Source organism: Acinonyx jubatus, chromosome A1, assembly GCF_027475565.1.
Source record: "Acinonyx jubatus isolate Ajub_Pintada_27869175 chromosome A1, VMU_Ajub_asm_v1.0, whole genome shotgun sequence".
Classification (NCBI taxonomy): domain Eukaryota; kingdom Metazoa; phylum Chordata; class Mammalia; order Carnivora; family Felidae; genus Acinonyx; species Acinonyx jubatus.
In genome coordinates, this window is record NC_069380.1 from 190,779,286 (window position 1) to 190,799,344 (window position 20,059).

The window sequence follows — 20,059 nt, forward strand, 5'->3', positions numbered from 1 at the left end:
AATGACAACACGTACACATAACATATCCAGGGCCATCTGTGAGGGCCAAGAGAGTCCATCTAATTTTCTTTACCTATAACCCTCACTTGCCCCATTAAGACCCTGTTCAACTGTTGCTATCAGGGTTTATGTGCTGGACCCACAGGTGCATTAGTTGGTGACTGGAATAATTTGGTTGACTGGGTTTGCCTCCCTATCCTTCAGTGCCTAATCTAGTTCTTTAGAGAAGGAGGTGGACATCTTTCAGGACATAATTTGTCCCACCTCCAATTTTTCTACTTCTTGAGGATTTCTCTGTTGATGGTGCCACCTTAAGTTAAGGCTCAATTTTTATTTAACTAAGATGGGTGCCCAAATAGGATGAAAGGGAGGGGTTCAGAGGAGCTATGTCCATAGTAGGTGGCAAGGGGCATTTGATAGGAAGGCAGATGGGCTATTAAATCCAGCTCTCTTCCCACAGCTTCTTGCCCAATTCTTTTCCTATTATGAGCTTTCAGATACCAGTTCTACACCTCTACACCACTGTTGGGTGTAGACAGTTGACAAGACAGACATTTTTATTTTTATTGCCTGTGTTATTTGTTTGTTTTTATAAGAGCTAAACTTTGGCTATTTGGTGACTCTAGTGTGATAAGAAGCATGTCGATCCCTCCCTGGAAAACACTTCTTGACTCACAGGAACTCTGTTTACTACAACTATTACCTTTTATTTATGTTTGTCAGTCGCTGGGCAGCTAACTAGACTGTGGCATATGGATCCCCAAAGGCAAAGGAGAAAGACTCCAAATGGTTGCTCTTTGCTGCCTGAAAAGGAGTTCATATTTATGATTTCACTTACCCCACATTGTGAGTTTAAATGTGGCAATTTTCAAGCTGGGAAAACAATTTCCATTAAAAGAACACTGAAACACACCCTTTCTCTCTTTTTCTCTGTCTAAAAACAAACAAACAAAACAGAAGAGACTCTAGTCTTGACCAAACACACAAAGGGCAATGATTGGCTTTGGGATTTTTCCTTAGGGATGTTCAACGCAGGGATAGAACAGCCACTGCCTAGATTTTTTGACCCCTCCCCCCTTTTTTTTCTATCTTTGTATTTAAAAATAATGTAGGTAGAAAAACTCAACATAGGGGAGGGAGGAGTACAGGGAGTAACTGAAACAGAGAACAAATGTCAGGGTTACCAAATTCCTAATTCTCATTTTTGCTGTGAGCTATCAGACCACTTTTCTGTCTTCAGAAATAAGCTCTCCCCTGTTTGTTCTCTTCAGGCACAAAATCCAGTTTGGGGTCAACAGTGGGAAGAACTGTTTAGAGAAAGTGGACCCTCCTCATGGTACAAGTTCCACAATGGGGAAAATTTATGTCCTTTTTTGGTGGGCTCATGATCTCACAATTGGTTTGAAAAAGAGACTCCTGAAAAAGCATTTAATTAAATTTCAACACTGAATGTCCCTTTCTCGGTGATTCTCTGGACTTTAACTCTGGTCCCTTATGCTATAATCTTCTAGCTAATTGGTGTATTGGATGGGTCTCCTCAAATAGACTGTCAGTTCCCTGGAGCAGAGATGATGGTTCCTGTGTTTTTAAACTCCTCCCCACAATATTTAGTACAAGATGTTCTATTCAGTGTAAAAGTGAGAAATACCTTTTTATTTATTTATTTATTGGTGAATGAATGAATGAATGGATGAAATCTAAGTGCAAAATAACCTTATGTGCCTCTAATTCAGCTATTTGGTAAACTCCTCTATCTGGAACATAACAGAAAGAGCCCAGAAAGTGTGCAAAGAAAATGCACAGGATCATAGGATGATAATTGTAGTTAACATTTATTTATTTTTTGGAGAGCTTATTATAGGCCACATGCTTTATTTCTTTTAATCCTCACATCCCTATTTGGTGCACATATTATTACTATTTACATTCCACAGACAAATATATAAATCGCCTAAGATTCTAACTCCATTCTGCATGGATGAAGTCTGTGCATGTAACCACTGTGCTTTCCAGCTTGCCCCACATGAGGTATTATATGCATTAACAAGCCTGAGAAAGATTATCTAGGTCTCTCTCCCCCAACTCTATCAGACCTTTTCAAAACTTTTACTTTGCACACAGTTGTAACATCCAAGAATCTTCATTCTCCAAGCCCACAGCAAAGCAAAGGCAGCAAATGAACAAAAGCTCATGATAGGCCATTTCATAAGATGCTAATTTATAAGCTGACTGTAAGGAAGAGGCCAAAGAACTTTCTTTTTTTTTTTTTTTTTTTTTTTTTTTAAGGAGGTAAATCTGATACTGCTAGATGGACAATAACCTGAGGCTATGCTGGCTAGTTCTGGTAAACCATCAACTACCTGACCCCTGATTTTCAGCCACAGGAGCCTATGGGTCTAGGGGAGTATCTGAATCAAGGAATTATCTTTGGAAGTCTTGAGAAGGGAGGAGTTGGAACCCTAGAAATGTAGTCTCCAGGATGACCTTATACTCATTAAAATCCTATGTATTCAGACTTGCCACTGTGGAGAAGTTTGATTATCATATACATGCAAGGAAATTGAAGTTTGGGGGGAAAAACAGTCCAGGGAGAGATTTCAGATGGTTTTAATTGGGCTTCAGCTTTAGGAAAGGCTAAGGACTGAATTCTGGGCTTCAGTTTTAAAGCAACCGTCTCTCTGTCTCAAAACCTTGAATTTGAGCATCTGAGGAGTATTGGATGAAACAGCCCTTGGAGTTTATACCCAGCCTGCAGCGATATGCTGTGCCTCTCCTCCCTCAAAGGAAGCTTCAGTTCTAATCACACTAGGCTGCCAGGCATCCTGTCCCCCTTCAAACACTGTGTTTCTTCCTGCTTGTCTGTGCTTGCAACTTGCTGTTCTCCTTCACTTCTCTCCTAACACCACTTGCCCTGCATTGCTCCCCATGTTTTCCTTGAATTTTTCCATGAACGCTTGATTTCTCATTGACCTTTCCTTTGAACTTCCCTGGAACCCAGCAGTCAATTCATTGCCCTGCCTACCACTGTTTTATGTGTATTAGCCTTAGCCTTTAACTTGATTATAAAGGCTTTAGTGGAAAGAGTAGATGTCTTCAAGTCAACCTACCAAATATTTATCAGGGCCAATTAAGTGTTAAGTAGAGTACTAGGTACTTAGTAGGAATAAAAAACTGAGCAAGTTATAAACCTCAACCTTCAAGGAATGTACAGTCTCATGTGGGAGGCAGAAACACTTCCCAATAGTTCATGGAAAACTGTATCCGATTTTAAAATAAAGAATTATGGAAGCACCAGAAAAGGGAAGAGTTTAATTCTGATAGTGAGTGGGAGTTCGAAAACCTTCCAGGCATGCTCTGTGAAAAGGGAAGAGTGAAATCAGGAAGGAGCACTAGAAAGCAGAGGTCTGGGGAATGTGGTCACAAGGGGGGCTTCTGGGAGGTTAGGCTATAACAGCTGACTGGGTCCAAATCCTAAGCATCCTGGAATGCTGTGCCAAGAAGTCAAGTCTTCACCACAGGCAAGGGAGACAGGGAAGATAAAGTGTTTAAGCAGGGAGAGGACTCAGACCAGCAGCCCCTCTACACTGCCAGGCAGTCCTAAGTGAATATGTATCAATTATTAACCAATATACTGACTCATATGAGAGGAACAGACAACGTCGAAAGCTTTAACCCTGAATCCAGGGATCCAGCAAAGTAAACAGGGCTCACCTGGAAACTTGGAGACTGGTTGCCAATGGAAGAGGAATTAGATTTATTTGCGATGCTGAAGGGCAGAATTAGATCAGAGAGATGAAGCCACAGGGACACAGAATGCTGCTCAATGAGATGGTAAACTTTGGAGCTGTTATAGCTCTCAGGGAATTTATTTGCAAAGTGGCACTCTGGTGGGACATCGTTGATGGGACAACTGTTGGTCAGGAAAAGCATGGAGGGAATTCATATGCTGGATAAAAAGGATTCAATCCATGGTTCCATAATGCTGGTTCAAAGATCCAGGCCAATTTGTGATGAAGTTTTCACTTCCCAATGGGAAAATAAGGAATGATAAGGTTGTAGAGTGAGTTTTCAGAAAGCTAAAATTTTCCATTTATTTATTTTTTATTTTTTTTAACGTTTTATTTATTTTTGAGACAGGGAGAGACAGAGCACGAACAGGGGAGGGTCAGAGAGAAGGAGACACAGAATCTGAAACAGGCTTCAGGCTCTGAGCTGTCAGCACAGAGCCTGATGCAAGGCTCTAACTCACGGAGTTTGCGAGATCATGACCTGAGCCGAAGTCGGCTGCCCAACTGACTGAGCCACCCAGGCGCCCCTAAAATTTTCCATTTAAAGGACAGTCCTTCATGTGAAATTTCCTTCTTTTTTAGTGTTAACACATTTCTTCTCTTTTTATATTATGTTGATGAGAAATGGTCATTTTTTGGTTTTTTTTTTTTAATGTTTATTTGTTTTCGAGAGAGAAGGAGAGACAGAGCATGAGCAGGGGAGAGGCAGAAAGAGGGAGACACAGAATCCCAAGCAGGCTCCAGGCTCTGAGCTGTCAGCTCAGAGCCCGACGTGGGGCTCAAACCCATGAACTGTGAGATCATGACCTGAACTGAAGTCGGATGCTTAACCGACTGAGCCACCCAGGAGCCCCTGTTTTGTTTCTTTTAAGATACCAGGATTCCTTGGCAAGAAAAAACATTGTCATGTGTCCCTACCACCATTTTCTTTTTTGGTGCTGTACTGGTCCATGACGCCTCTAGTCTAGGATCCACTGGACTTCTGGGGGAAAAGACTTCGAGGATCTCTGCATCTGTCCTCAAGAAGGGAAAGGACAGCTATTGATGAGTGAGGTTTAAAGGCATTAGAGGGACCATGGAGGGAGAGAATTTCCTTGGACTCAATTAAAGGTCAGGTGTACAAGTGAGCATGGACATTCCAACTCTTCCTTTCATGGGACTTGAGGGTTCTGAGGACCAGGGTGCTCCCTCTGTGAAGGAGGTCCAGCCACTTCCTTTCTCCCCTTATACCTCTCTCTGAGCCCTGCAGCAGCGTCTCCTATATAGTCTTCAAGGGACGAGTAAACCACTTCTGCTGAGGGCCTTCTTTGGTTGGATGTTTCTGCTCCTGTGCTGAGGCCAAACGAGGGTCATTTTGCTTGGAGTGGGAGCCACAGCCTCAGCAAGAACCAAAGCATGTTTGGCCTGCCTTCTTAAGGGGAAGAGTGGTTGGGTCTAGGACAGGCCTGGGTGTTTGTGGACCTGGATCCTAGACAGCACCTCTTAATCACCTACCTTTTAGATAATAATTTCAAAGACCCCTTCTGTCTTTATAGTACGGATTATGACACTGTCGGTTTGGACCATCTAGGGCAAACATCATCACTGACAGGGCAGAAAGCTAAGAGCACATGGGATTCTGCTGGCCCAGTAGCTTGGAGTGGTAGGTAATGTGGGAGAGGTTAAACAGTGATCAAGCAGATGGAAATAGCTAGTGGGGTTATGTCAGGAGCCTCAATTAAAATGCAGACATCCCCAGGTATTGTTAGGGAATACAGGTAAGGTCAAAGTTCCCTTCACCTGAGACCACCACAGGTGGTTTTCCCCTTGGAGTATACTCAAGGAACAGACAGTCCTGGGATCTCATGAGAAAGGAATGTTGGTCAGCCATTGAGTCAGCTAGAGACAAACGTTTTGCCTTTGGTTTCTGACTGTACAAAATAACACAAAGGAATTGGTTTTAAAAAAAAGAAAAAAAACCATATGTAGAGCACTCTATTTCTCCATCTGAGGTGGAGAAAAGAATCTGAGTCGGTTTGAGTACCTCACTAATCTCTGGTCAAGATATGTGGAAAGACCTGTAACTGTGCCTCTGGTGACCAACTGGTCCCAGTTTGCTTGGAATTTTCCTGGTTTTAGCACCAAAAGTTCCATATCCTGGGAACCCTCTCAATCTTGGGCAAACCAGGATATTTGGTTACTGCAAGTATACCTCAGTTTTCCCAGTAAGATGGGAATAATTACAAGCTCCGGCTCCAGCTGTCTGTATTGTGAGGAGCAAATGAGATGACAGATGTTAAAGTGCTTTGGGGTTACTTGTGGACAAGTGGCTGGATTAGAAGTGCCACAAAAGCCACACCTCTTTGTGTTGGCACATGCTCTACCTGGTACACTTGGCCACTGTGTAGAACCCATTCATCATAAAGCCTCTCGCATATGTTGTTCTCTGCAAATCCTCCTGCAAGGCCCAGGCAGAACGCATCAGGCCTTCCTTTCTGTCCCACTGTACTTGCATACCCTAGAATAGTAAGCTCATCACACTATTATCCATTGGCTGGCTCCTCCAACCAGAGGAGTTCTTTAATGGAACCCAGCACAATAGCTAACAAAAGCTTTCTGATGAATTTTTTTTTGAATGAAGGAGTTTTACATTTCTGAAATATAGTTGTATCACAACAATATATGTTGTATTACCCAAACCCCCAGAAGTTGCATACTAGTTTTACATGTGTGATATCTATTTCTGACCCTATAGCTCTTTTTTTTAAGTTTATTTATTCATTTTTGAAAGAGAGAGGGCACAAGCAGGGGAGAAGCACACACACACACACACACACACACACACACACACACACACAGAGAGAGAGAGAGAGAGAGAGAGAGAGAAGACACAGAATCTGAAGCAGGCTCCAGGCTCTGAGCTGTCAGCACAGAGCCTGACGCAGGGCTCAAACTCATGAACTGTGAGATCATGACCTGAGCTGAAGTTGGATGCTTAACCAACTGAGCCACCCAGGCGCTCCAGGCCCTGTAACTTTCTTTGGGGTCCTTTGGCTAGCATCACCTGGTACAGTGCAGAGACCTGGATGGGGACCGGAAGTCTGGCCCCTCCAGCAGGGGTGCTACGGACAGAAGGTATTTCTGGAGGCATGCTTGATCCCCAGCCTGCCCCACGTTGTGAGAAGCAGTGCACTTGCAGCTCATAGTAAACCACATCCGGTCCTATAACACAGAACCATTTGCCAGCAGCCCCGCCACAGGGTCTGTATCAGACACTTCAGATGCTTGACAAAAGATAATGGAGGGAATGAATGAAAGCCTCCCTACAATTAACAGAGGGGGTTGAAAACACCATTCCGGGCAAGAGCCAGCCCACTGGTCTCATCTCAGCCACCTCTGGTTCAATGAAAGGAAGGAAAGCTGGGCCTATTCTAAGGGCTGGCCACCAAAAGACAGACATCAATGTGAACAGAATGCTGAGCAGGCCAGCAGGACCATTATTTTCTTGTGGACTTTAAAATACACAGGGTCATCATGTTGGAGAATGGTCTCCTCCAGTGACAGAGAATGGCTCCCAAGGGAGAGAGGAACGCTGATCTCCCAGGTCTCCCACCCTGGGCCCAAACTTGTCTCTAGCTCTCTTCCTCCTCCCCCTTTCCACTACCACCTCCAGCCCCTCCTCTGTTCTTTCAGCAGCTTCCCCCTCCTATTTGTCTTTTATAATGGCATTCCATGAGCGATTTCATTTGAGGGAATGATTCCCTGCTGCAAACAGCAATAGAAAGAAAAAGAATGCATGAATTACTCTCCCCTTCACTCTTGTACTGTATGCTTGCTGGGTCTTTTACCTGAAATATCTTCCTCCCCGTCTTGCTCGTATATATTCTCCCCACTGGTTTGGGGCCCTGTCTGGGGACTGCTACCTCCTCTTGGGTGCCTCCCAAGACTCCCACCTGAAGGGTAAGACATTAATCCCTCCCTGCATGGTTTTCCCACTGTGCCTTGTTCATCCATCTACTGATCTATTGATCATCTATCATCTTCATGGGATTTCCTCTCTTTTTTGTATTACTATTAGTTGGTACTAGCCTGTGTCTTCTCTATTCCTCTCTTAACTGTGACCAACACTCAACGTTTGAACAGTGCATGCAAAAATTGAGATTTCCAGTTTCTTTGAAAAACCAGATCTGGCAACGTTCTGACACAGCAATATATTAAATCAGAACGGAGTGGAGCCTTTTCCCTCTACATAGGCATATATTCTTTTGTTCACCAAGTCCCCATCATTTTCTCTGATCACTCAGAGGCTGTCACTTATAGGATAATGTGGTGGATAAAAGAACAGACTCTGAAGCTGGACTGCCTGCATTCAAATTCAGGCTATGCCACTCACTAGCTGTGTGACTTTTGATAATTTACTTACCCTCACTATGCCACTGATTTATTATCTTAAAAATGAGATTCTTAACAGTACATACTTTGTTGGGTTCTTATGAGGATTACGTGAATTAGGGAATGCCTCTAAGGACTTAGAGAGTGCTTGCCATATATAGAAAGTGCTCAAAAAATGTTAACCATAATTATTATTTGTCAGAGTGTTTGCACTGTTATTTTGTTAGAATAGAGAAAGAGTGACTGTACTCATGGGTCTATTAAAAATAAGGAAAACATGTAAGAGTTTAATGCAAATCCATTTTACTCATTTTCTTCACCTGGCCCTTGGGGGCATTTTTGTTGCAGCCCCTGCATTAGATAGTCAGTCTTAGGGGTCCCAATGTCATAATCATCTTGCTTTCCTTAAGAGCACTTACTTTAGTGCTTTGAAAAATCCTATGCCAGGAATATTGATAAAATTAAATTGTGTGATCATAGTCCTGTGCTTTCATCTGCTGCCTTTAGGATGTGCATTAGTAATGGCCAAAGAGACTCATGAGTTAGGTTGGTTGGTTTGAGGCACCTGGGTGGCTCAGTCGGTTAAGTGTCTGACTTTGGCTCAGGTCATGATATTGCGGTTCATGGGTTTGAGCCCTGCGTCAGGCTCTGTGCTGACAGAGCTCAGAGCCTGGAACCTGTTGCATATTCTGTGCCTCCCTCTCTCTCTGCCCCTCTCCTGCTCATGCTCTGTCTCTCTCTCTCTCTCTCTCTCTCTCTCAAAGATAAATAAACACTTAAAAAAAAGAGTTGGTTTAATTTATGTTATATAGTTATACAGTAGAACTAGTATTTCCTGGTTCTCATGAATCTACACAAGACCAGACACATCAACTGATTTTATGACATACTCAGAAAGTCACCATATGGAAGTTGGCCAGGTAGGAATCAGTCAGTGGGACAATCAATAGGAGTTTTCTACGTGCTAAATTTTCTACTAGGTTCTGTGGGACAGTTGGCCCTTGCTTCACTGGACCATACTTTGAAATATAGGTAGAAAGAAGGAAGCAATAAGAGAAAAGACACCAGAGTGGGGACAAGTTGTGGTGTTTGTAGGCCACAAGTAGCCTGGGCTTGAATAGTGCTATGGATTTTTTTGTCTTAACATTCCTCCAGAGGAATAAATTTAATTCCCCTCAGAACAGAGAATATGATTAAGAGGTCATTATGTTCTTTTCCTGCTAGATGTGTGTGCTGAGGAGGCATGAATAATCTATGCAAATATGCCTCCTGACTTTCTTTTGTTTGGAGACTCCCCTGACTCCCTACCTCCGGCTCCTTAGGATATCAAGTCAACTCTGCTTAGGGATTCACCTGGGATTTGCCCCTTTCCTCCCTGAGGCAAAGGCTGCTTAGATGTGATTACCAAGCCCATGATCTCAGCACATGGGGTGATTCATAAACGTTACTAAAACAGATGACCCAGAGTTTCTGTGCAGGGGTTCAACTCAGGGCCATCCCTTCCCCTTCCTTTCTGCTTGCCCTCAGAAATCAGGATTTGCGTGGGACTTTTCTACTTTTAGGCATATGGATGGAAGCAAGGTGGCTATTAGCTGACCTTTGGGGGGCACTGAGTGAAAAAGAGAATAAAACTGTCCATTCAGATATTTCTGTCTCTTGGTATGCTGAGAGTGGTCTGGCCCAGAGAAGGCAATCACCACTTGTTTGGATCAGATCCCCAAACCAACAGAATAGATGGTGAGTGTTGAGGGGAAGCAGAAGGGAAAGGAGAAGTGGGGGAGGAAAGGGGGTTAATGGTCAAGAATTCCTTATGCTCCATGTAAAGCTTATAGTAGGGACCCCATTTGGAAGATGAAAAATCTAAGACTCTGAGAGATTAAGTAATGATAGTTAACATTTCTTAGTCACTTGAATATGTGCCAGGCACTGTGCTAAGCACCTTATATTATCTAATTTAATTATTTAACAACCACCAATGTGAATGCTAGTGTTACCTCCAGTTGTTGTACTTGGGGAAACTGAGAAAGGTGAAGTAACTTGTCTGAGCAACTCTGTTCATTAGCTGGCAGACCTGGGATTTGTCCTCAGCCCTGACTTTAAGGCCCTAACAATCATCTGATGGTCCATACGGCTGTTTGCTACATATCTAAGATCTGACAGGTTGTAAATGTGGGAGGCTGGGTCTGAACGAGAGTCTGATCAACACCAAAGCACATTCTCTTCCCACACCCACAAACCCTGAGTGGCAGGACTGGGACAGGTACCCAGACCTTCTCCCCCTTGCTCTGCCTTTGTATAATAGCAGCTGCCTTCTTGGAAAAGAACACTGGCAAGTCTGAAAGAAAGTTGCTGATGAGAGGGAGAGAGAGGGGGAAAAAAAAGATGCTATTTTTGACAGCAACAGCCTCTTAAAAGAAAGCAACATACAATTTGTATACCAGCGGGAGAAGGTAGTGCTTCAGCAGGCAAATCACAGCCCGTGCTGGGTCGCTGTTCTTGCCGTGGTAAAGGCCATTCATTTCCCGGGTCATTCATCTCCCCACATCCATCCTTGCCACCTCACTCTGTCTGCCTTCCTCCTCTTTCTCTTACTCTGTGTCGCTCTGCCATTTACAAGCTTCTCAGGCAGTCCTTCAGAATACACCTGCACCACGAATCTCCATCCCAGCCTGGTGCTTCAGGAGGGAGTGCTCTGGCTGTGGAGGCCACTTGGTGTCTCATTTCCCCTCATGTTTTAAGGATGCCACCTTAAAAGGTGGCAAAGGCAGTGAGGGGTGTCTTCATTAGCACAGAGGTGGGAATGTGGAAGGAAGGACGGTTCAGGAGTCAGGGTTTATGCTTCAACTGCATCCCACAGATCACGGTGAGAACCTGGGCAGAATGTCACCTCTCTGAATCTTAGCTTCCTAACTCGTGAAAAGGAAATGATAATGCCTAAATCAAAAGGCAAGAGGAGGGTTCATGCCCGAACAGTGCCTAGGGCACTGAATGCATAGGCATTGCCCAGCACACAGTAGGTGGGGAAGGAATGAAGTTTCCTCCCTCTTTGTGCTGATAGTACAGTCAATCTAAAATGGTTAGCTCTTCTTTGGTGAAAGGAGTCCAAAGCACTACAGCGTTTTTTAAGAGGCGTGAAAATCTTTGGAGGTGTGTTAGGTGCAATCTGTCATGGGTCAGTGGGGAGCCTTAGCTTACACTGGATGTGTCTTCTTCCATTTTTACATGTGGGGCATTAGCATCACCTGGTGCTACGGCCCCATCCTGGGGACAGATGGATATGTGTGGCCTCCTAATGCAAAAGGGAGGAAAGGGCTCCCTAGGCAACTCAGGGCTACAGTGAGCCACTTCCCTTTGCAGGACCATGGCTTTCTGACTTGCAGGACTAAATGCAATTGTACATGTGTGAGTTGGGGGAGGGGCAGTACCTGATCTTTATCCTCTGAATCATCATGTCTTCCTCACAGTTTCTGTCCTTAGATCCATTTTTTTTTTTTTTTTTTTTTTTTTTTTTTGCCCAGTGGCCAAGAAGAGGTCCCAAAATCAGGTTGCCTGGCTTGAAAATCCAGCTCTCCAATTTCCCCACCAGGTAATGCTGGGCAGGTTCCATAACCTCTCTGTGCCTCAGTTTCCCGAACTATACGATCAAGGTGAAAACAATACTACGTTCACAGGGTTGTGAGGATTACATAAGCTAATGCACATCAAATATTTCATAGAAACTCCGGGGATGAGTCAGGGCTCAATAAATGTTAACAATAGGTCTCATCATCACCACTAAAATGCTAAATCAAGCCCTCATCACCCCACTGCCTGAACCTTTGCACTGGGCTGCCTCGCAAGTCTCCTAGGAGGATTTCTCGGTTTGCTCTACAACCCATCCCACGTGTCCTGACTTGAGAAGCTTCTGTATTGATGCAGCACTCCTTTGGCAGACCTCCAGTCTCTTCTCTCTCTCTCTCTCTCTCTCTCTCTCTCTCTCTCTCTCTCTCACACACACACACACACACACACACACTTTCTGTCTCTCTCCTTCTCTTTGTCCCACCATCCTTTTTTCTCTCTCTCCCTTTTTATCCCCCATTCCCTCCCTCTCTCCCTTTCTCTCCGGCTCTTCTGAGGATGCAGGCAAATCCAGCCTCTCTGCTCAGAGAGCTTTGTCTCTGATCAGGCCCGACCTGGGTCACAGAGTTCATGGGGTTACCATGACAACAAGCATCCCTGGCTACCCATCAGGAGACAAGGACCAATTGAAAAGGCCTGTCATTGCCCTGGGACATACTGTATTTATTCTCAGCGGCAGGCCCTGAACAGTACTATACTATGGGAGGAGGGTGGGAGGGAGGGAGAAAAAAAAAATATCAGGGTTTTATTTTTTTAGTGTGTTCTCTGTGGCGGAGGACCACAAATTGTTCTCAGAGACATTTCTAATGCAGCCGGTGCTGGGGGGTGAGGCTGATGCTCACGTGCATTTCTGATGAACACAGTGCATTTCACAGAGAAGGGAAACATGTTATCTGGTTCACAAGTGACTTTTTGGTAAGTCTAATGGGAAGAGGAGAGGGGTGGAGAATTAACATTAATGAGTACCCTCTGTGACAAGCACTTCGTGCTATTTCATCAAAACTCAGAGCAACGGCAATGAATTATTATTACTCCAATTTTACAGAAAAGAAAACAGAGGCTCATAAAGTTATAATGACTTACCAAGTGAGGTCAACCTGCTGGTGAAGTAATGGCCCTTGAACCTGAATGAAGGTTGCTTGACTCCAAGGATCATGGTTTGGACACCATTCAATGTAGTTTCCCTGTCATGCTCCCATCGTATTAACCTTCCTTCTCTTTCTAAGCCGCTGCCTTCTCAGACCTTGTCCATCTCTCTTCTCTGACCTCGAGCCCTGTTTCTCAAAATGGACTGCTGTCTGCCTATAACAGAGTTGCCCCGGGACTTGTTAAAATTGCACATTTCTGGGTCCCACCCTGGATCTGCGGAATCAGAAATTGCAGGAACGAGAATCTAGAAAGGAGCATTTTTAACCAGCTTCCCAAGATAATTTGACACGTACTGCAGTTGGGGAATGGTTCTTTAGAACAATAGGTTTAGCACCTCACAAAACAGCACTTGCTTATTTGTTTCCCAATTACATTCTGGGTCACTGTGATTCTCCAAAAGAGGACTCTCTTATGGTCTCTGTAGCACTCAGATCAGCACTGGCCAAAAAAAAAAAAAGTTGTTCAAGAAAGGCCCACCGAACTAACTTGAAGATGTCATTCATGTCACGAGGTCCTAGTATGGAGGTGGGCAACTAGACGACCCTCAATCCCTGGAAGTGGGAACGCTTCCCACAAAACCTTATGTTATCTCTTCCTGAGTCATGGCCTTCACCTCCCTCCTTCAGCCATATGCCAATGGAGACAGACAGTTCTTAGTAGATACTTCCCAGAATAGGGTTGTGTGAGGGAGAAAAATGTATTCAGTCAGAATACCAGTGTGACTAAAATGTTGATGAGCAATCTTAAACTTATGTCTGATTAAAAAAAAAAAAACACCACCACCAAATACAGGCAAGATACAGTCAATGCAATAGGGAAAGAGAAAGGTGATTGGGAGCCTCCACCGTTCTTGCTGCAACCCTCTCAGCAATGCCTTTCTGAACCTTCTAGGCACCCCTGAGGTAAAAGTGAGGAGATGCCAATAAGTCTTTTGGGAGGTCAACCCCATATCTGCCCACTTTCTGTCTGTGCCAGAATCAGTTTGTACCTGGTCAGGCCTTAGGCAAGAGCACAAAAGTCTCAAAAAGCTCACATAACAGACTTATTTTCAAAACTACTAAGACTTAAGGTAGAGGTGATGTCTGGTGAAGAACATAGAGCCCACCATTTCTATCTGTCGCCATCCCATTATGATCTGTAACCACATTCATCCTCCCCTACCAGAATAACTGCAACAGCCTTCTAAATGGTCTCTTTGCTGGTGATCCTCCTCCCTGTGACTCACATTGCAAACCACTGCCAGGATCATCTTTGGGAGCCTGTTTGGTCCAGGATCCCTCTACATCAGTGGCCTTTAATAGCCCCTCCTGACATTGAATAAAAAATACAGAGGCATCTGAAATCCTTCACAGTATGACCTCAGCCAATTGCTTCTACTTATTAATGCCTTCTTTAGTTAAAGTGGATCCTTTGTTTTTCCTGAAAGCAAGCCCCTCCATTTTCTCACCTCTGCTCATTTGGTCCCCTTCATCTGGAGCGCCCTCTACCCACTCCTCATCTATCACAATTTCTTCAGGCCTATGTTGAATGTTGTCTCTGCCACAAAACCTTTATAAATCCTTCCACTCAAATGTTGACTCTCCTCCTTTTGTATGTTGCTGACTCTTATGGCACTGGGTAGAACAGCAGGCCCCTGTGTAATTCGGCTCATGAGCTCTTCTTGGTGACACAACATTTAGGGGCTGGGACTGCATCTCTCTCACTGCTCCCCCCTGAGGTGTGTACAGAGGGCTTTGTGGGGAGATATTCAGAAAGGAATCTGTGAAACTGAATGGAAAGCACAGGGAGTGGATATCAGATCCTTGTGGGTACCCATCCACCATCCACTAAGCTGTAGGAGGAAGCTCCCATCCCCTGGCCCATACATCTGGCATGGACAAGACACATGACAGAAAACAAACATGTCATGAGCGCAGAGACCAGAAAAGACTCCATGTAACCACGGTCACAGTTAAAGACCAGATTTTGACCAGCGTCCTGATAAGGGTATAACTCAGCAAATCCATCAAATTCCTGGTAAATGGCTTGTGAAGGAGAATCATTAGTTGAGATTTTAACTCAGTCCAATCTGGTGTGGCTTCCTTCTTGGGTTGGTAAAACATGGGCCATGCCCCCATACTGAGCAGATTTGAGTACACTGTCTCTAACTGAAGGGATTGTTCATCATAATAAAGAAAGGAGACTTCACTTGGGACCAGTAAATACATTCAGTTGGCAATTAAAGGGACCAATAGATCATAATTAGTTGATTTACCAATTGCCTTTCCCTAATGACTGGCATTGGCTGAGCAGGTCTTTATCTATAACCTAAGGGCTTCAGAAACATAATTCAGCCCCTTGCCCAACCCCAGACATGCAGTGACAGCCAACAAACAGCATCTGTTTCAAAGAAACACCACCTGTCCAAATGGAAAATCAAGCATGGAGCCACTTCACTTCATCAGAGTATTTGTTTCCAGAGCAGAAGAGACAAAAACACCATTCTGTCACTAACACAGCCTTTTAACACTCTGTAGGGACCATGGCCTGGCTTCTGCCAAGTAGAGTTGGCAAGTTTTAGAGGAACAGTTGGACCTTAGATATCAGTTCTCTGACCTTCTGAGACAGAGCTGGGTGATCTGCCTTGGAGGAACTTGGAGCTTTTTTTCGGCAGGCTGGAAGGGGTGAGTGCCCTGTAGGTATGGTAAGGTCTGGCTTTACAGGGAGCAAGTGATGGAGAAAGATTGCCAGGGAAGTCCTTTTTAATGCAGGTACAGGCACTGAACCTGGAGCACATCTGCCTATGAGGGGTACAGAAGCGCCACTTTTATAGGGAAGAAGGGAAGTCTGTAGCAATGCCTGTAGTGTGCTAAAGCAACCTTCTGTAAAGACGTCTTTGCAGAAAGAGTTTGCAGCTTTGTGAATGGCTGAACAGTGTTGTTAAAAGTATTTCCTCTGATTCTAAATAATTTGAATTAAAATTTATTTCTTTTTTTTTTAATTTTTTTTTAACGTTTATTTATTTTTGAGACAGAGAGAGACAAAGCATGAACGGGGGAGGGGCAGAGAGAGGGAGACACAGAATCTGAAACAGGCTCCAGGCTCTGAGCTGTCAGCACAGAGCCCGACGCGGGGCTCGAACTCACAGACCGCGAAATCGTGACCTGAGCCGAAATCGGCTGCTTAACCGACTGAGCCACCCAGGTGCCCCAATTAAAATTTATTTCTACTGCCATATTGTCTTTAGCACATGTAAGCTCTTTTTAAATGGGGACCAGAGGAAATAGGTACCATCCCTTACTCTTGCCTCACTTTCCTCCTCTGCCATGCAGAATGCTTTCCCGGGACCAAATCAGTGATCCCAGCCTACTAAGATGGCTGGAGTAGGCACATGGGTCTTTGTGACATTTGGGTTGCCATGACTCTTGATATTTGACTATTCCTTGAGAAAATAGCACCATTTGGGGCATGTGAGGCCAAGATATGATGGAACCCTGGCTGAAGTGTGTGTGTGTGTGTGCGCGCACGCTCACATTTTCTGTGACCATTTTGCAATTCTATGTTTCATGGAATCTCTACACTATTCATTGCTAGAATGATTCCTTTGAATGAAAAAATGAGAGGGAGAATATCACAGAGGGAAGAGGGATTTTCCTAGGTTAGAAACTCATGGCCATCTTAGGATGAACATTACTCTTCTATTTTTGAGTCAGGAAACCCCATCGTTATCATAAAAGTTGCCACTGGAGCAATTGGGGCACTGGGGGGAGAGTTGGGAGCATGTGGCCATTATTTAGGCCACATGACTTAAAAATCAACCATCAGTGATCTATATTTGGAATATGTTCCTTTTCATTTATTTTTCCCTTGTTCTTGCTTTCTTTCCCAAAATCCATAAATAGCTTGTTATGTCTTACAGAGATGTAAACAACAGAATTAGGGTCTTCTTTATTAAAGTTGAATTATTTTCAACATTCATCCCAAAAGAATCTATAGGCATGCAAAATCCACAAAAGCAGTGTCACTACTCAAAAAAGTGGTATTTGGTGCATTAAAATGACCATCTACTCTTGCCTTTTGTCTTCACAGTGATGAGTGGATACTCTGGGTTCCAAATGTCTGCTTTTTAATTTTTTTTGAGTTGTGTGTTATTGCTTGACATGTGAGAATAGGTTCCGGGAACCTGGCAGTAAAGTCTCCTGCCTTTAATCATGCTGTCAGTCATAAAGTCCAGTGCAGCATTAGAATTAGGTCACAGGCATGGGCTCTGCAATCAGACTACCTGAACTTGAAATCTGGCTACTTCCTTATTAGCTGTTTGTGTCAAACTAGTCAGGTAACTTAAATCTGTTCCTCTGTTTTTCATCTGTAAAATGGGGATAATGGTACTTTATAGGTATGAGGTTTATATGAGATGATGGACATACCATAGCATCTGGCATAGAGTAGGCATTCACTCAGTGGTAGATTTTATTATAGTGCAAAGTCATTTGAGTGCCAGACGACCTGAGTTCATGTAACTCAAATATCTAATATTTTCTGAGTTTGTCATCTTGTTCCAGGCATCTGTATGTAGGATGGATGGCAGAAGTACTCTATTGATTAGACAAATAATGTCACCTCTCAGTGCCTTGTTTTCTTAAATTCATATCCATGTATTTAGATCAAATAATATCCTTTACTCATAAAGCCTTAAGTAAACAGTAATATTGCAGCATCATTGATGTTCTCAGACATATAAGAGCTCATTCTCTACTCTGGGCCTTTCTAGGATAATGTTGTATAAGTTTCTGAGATAAAAGTCTCTTCCTTGCCCAAACACTCTCTTTTGGATCCCCTTTGAACTTTGTCTAAACTTGTACAGAGAATCTTTTAAGTTGTTTGAGGCAAAGATGCATGATTGATAAATACCAGGCCATTGGTTTCCCTTCATTTGGTATATTCAGTTATATTTGCCCTCCTAAAGATACCTTTGTTTCTTAATTTTCAGACAGTTAACTTAAAATTCTTCAATATATTTTCATTACTCTTTAAATAAGGACAAAAATCCTTTACAAAATGCTTCCCTACTTCATTCTCCAATCTCAACTTAACCTTTTCTCCTTTTTATTACCTGTTCCAGGAGCACTTGGCTCCTTTTAGTTCATCGACTGTACCATGATTTCTTACCTTAGAATTTTTGCACATGCTGTTCCCTTTGGCTGGAGTATTCATCTCTTCCCCTCCTCTTACTTTACCTTGTTAACTCCTATTAACCTGTCATATCTCAGCTTGAGAAAAAAGCATGCTTGGAAAAGCCCTCTTGGCCACATTCCATCCATCCTGCACACCAGATTAGACCTTGTTATCTCTGAGTGTGTTTGAGATCTTCTTTGTCTCTATAAGTTCTGCAGTTTCAAGTGGATCAGCTGCTGATTTTCATCTGCTTGGGACACATAACTTTGGAATCAGGGTATTAATGTTTTCCATAAATACTGGAAAGTTCCCTTTAAATACTGCCTCTACTCCATCCTCCTTGTCTCTGGGACTCACAGAAGATACACCTGGGATTTTGTTTTCTCTTTCAGGTCTCCTAACCTCTTTGTCAGGGTTTCTGTCTTTTTGTCTCTCTTTGTGATATTCTGAGGAATTATCTCCATTTTTCTCCCAGTGTAATAATTTTCTCTTCCACCTTGACTAATTTGTTGTTTACCCCTTCCATTGAGATATTATTACGTCCCTGAATTCTAATTGGTATTTTTCCAAATATGCCTGGTCCCTTGTGACAGTGTCTTTTTCTTTTAAAAATATTTTCATTACTTAAATGCTTTTAGATGTACTTCTCATTCTTGTTCATGTGGATTGTCACATAATTTACAACTCTGCCTTGCTTATGGCAGCTCCTGAAGAGTCGGCTTATGCATTTCACTCTGGTTTTGATGACCTTTTTCTGTTTTGGCCTTGGAATTTCCTAATTTTCATAAAAATGGCTATTTGTTATAACTTTATCCTGCATATTTATGTTTTATAGTAGGAGTATTATTCTGCTGTATGGCTGGAAGTAGGTGTCCTCCAGGTCTTTTATCAACTACCACCTGTCATAGTTGTCATGAACCATCAAACAACAATCACCTGTTGAATAAGTGTCTTCCCTGCAATATCAACTACCACCTGTCATAGTTGTCATGAACCATCAAACAATAATCACCTGTTGAATGAGTGTCTTCCCTGCAAGCATGTAATTCCATAGGCGTAGAGACTGTCCGGCTTGTTCAAAATTGTAGCTCCAGGTCCAAGCCTAGAGCCTAGAACATCGCAGGGCTCAATATTATTGAAATGAATGAAAGATGTGGAGGCAGAGGTAGCCCTGGATGTCAATGTGGGTTAAGAGCCTCTCTTCATCCTTTTGCAACCTTTTTAAACACTTCTCATCTTTCTTTGAGCACTACCCTTCCCTAAAATTATTTAATCCCTCTGTAAATTGACATGATACCAGTGAATAACAGGTTATTTCATAGTGCGCTGCTTTTAATTATCTTCTATATAGATTTGAACTCACAATCACCTTGGACCTAGGAAGGGCTGGGATGAATATCCTCTTTTTACAGATGAGGAAGCTAAAGGTTGGAGAGATGACAAGACTTACCTTTGGTAAGACAGTAGTAAATCCCAGTATTAAATCTATGTCTTTTGATCCCGAGTCTATAGGACTCTACCTTAGCTGTTTGGAATGAGTACCAGAACTTCTTTATGTGAGAGTAAAGTCTACTTTGCTTCTTTTTTTTTTTTTTTAATTTTTTTTTTCAACGTTTATTTATTTTTGGGACAGAGAGAGACAGAGCATGAACGGGGGAGGGGCAGAGAGAGAGGGAGACACAGAATCGGAAACAGGCTCCAGGCTCTGAGCCATCAGCCCAGAGCCTGACGCAGGGCTCGAACTCGCGGACCAGGAGATCGTGACCTGGCTGAAGTCGGACGCTTAACCGACTGCGCCACCCAGGCGCCCCTAGTCTACTTTGCTTCTTTACTGAACTACTTGTTTATTTGTTTGTTTGTCTTAATATTTTTTGAGAGAGCACAGTGGGGGAGGGGTTAGGGGAGGGGGACAGAGGATCCAAAGTGGGTTCTAACTCTGACAGCAGTGAGCCCGATGCAGGGCCCGAACTCACAAA

The 20,059-nt window shown here is 43.3% G+C and overlaps 1 protein-coding gene across 2 annotated transcripts in view; it reads right to left on the minus strand.

The window, feature by feature from the left end:
- Nucleotides 1-20,059, minus strand: part of GRIA1 (glutamate ionotropic receptor AMPA type subunit 1) — a 312,249-nt gene that overhangs the window by 26,266 nt on the left and 265,924 nt on the right. The window lies entirely within an intron of this gene.